At 47.2% G+C, this 1,321-nt stretch overlaps 1 pseudogene; it reads left to right on the top strand.

Moving 5' to 3' along the window:
* The first annotated feature begins 472 nt into the window (after positions 1 to 472).
* Positions 473 to 589, top strand: LOC136637988 (5S ribosomal RNA; annotated as a pseudogene).
* The last annotated feature ends 732 nt before the right edge of the window (positions 590 to 1,321 follow it).

Raw genomic sequence — 1,321 nt, forward strand, 5'->3', positions numbered from 1 at the left:
TAGCAAATACTTAGCACAACCAACAGTTCCATTCCACTGAGCAGCAGCCCCATACTATGTATATTCACTTAGAATTAAATACTGATGTGATCAAGGGGCTTGCTCCTCAATAAGTGCCCAGAGGATGTAGTCAGATGGCCTGGGCCAATGTCCTTGCAATTCTGACTGCCGCTATGTCATCTCCAAGTCAGAGGGATGCAGTTGCAAAGCTAAACACTTTCGGGGGGGGGGGGGGGAGAGCAGCAGTGCTCTGTGACTCCAGGCAGTTCTACATGCATGATCCAGGTTTAATGCTTGGCAGGTCTAGTAAAGATCACCTAGCAGGAATCAGTAGCATTGAGTCAAATGGCCGTATGACCCTACTCAGTATGTGTAGCCTCCCATGCTGCCAACAGCAGAGTAGACCTGCATAGAGTGATGGCCCAATCCTATCATCGAGCTACACTATCAGAACTCACATTCTACGTAGCATGACAGCAACTGTTACCCTGCACATGCCCAATCTCGTCTGATCTTGGAAGCTAAGCAGGGTCAGGCCTGGTTAGTACTTGGATGGGAGACCGCCTGGGAATACCGGGTGCTGTAGGCTTATACCATAGTCTTTCGAGACTGAAGGTTGCCAACCATTCTAGCATGACCCAATTTACAGGGTCCCAAAACACAATGCACCATTGCATACTATTTGGTCACTGCAGGAAACAGGAATAGCACTGATCATGCAGCAGCAGCCCTCATGGATCACCAGGCAGGGGTGGGCCATGGGGGGAGGGGCAGGAATGGGGCATTTGGGGGGGAGGGACTGGGATGGCAGGAAGGGGGTGAATCTGGGGGCAGTCGTGCACTTTGGATATCATCCCCCTTTTCCTCCCTTGTCCCTTTTCTCTCCTTGGATGCACACCACCAAAATGTATGATGCATGTCTAAGGAGACCCATATGTGGCCTGAGGGCTTACTTGGAGGTAAGTTAAAAACATTTTTTTTAACCTCCTATTTGCCTTCAGGTCACTCCCCCTTTGTGATCTAGCTGCATGCTGTAGCGTGGTAGGGGATAGGACTGGGCTCTTACTGAATATCTACTCAATAACTTTTCTGCCTAAACATTATTTATTTTATTAAATTTATAATCCATTTCATTGCAGTGTGAGAGGCTTAAAATAAGATGCAACAAAATGCCATATGTAAAAATCAAAACATACAGAGAGAGAGAGAGAGAGAGAGAGAGAGAGAGAGAGAGAGTGGGGGCAAGAACTCCATCTAAAAGAAGTCCAACAGTGCAATCCTATACATGTTTACTCAGAAGTAAATCCCACTATGTTCAATG

Source organism: Tiliqua scincoides, chromosome 1 (assembly GCF_035046505.1).
Source record: "Tiliqua scincoides isolate rTilSci1 chromosome 1, rTilSci1.hap2, whole genome shotgun sequence".
NCBI lineage: Eukaryota > Metazoa > Chordata > Lepidosauria > Squamata > Scincidae > Tiliqua > Tiliqua scincoides.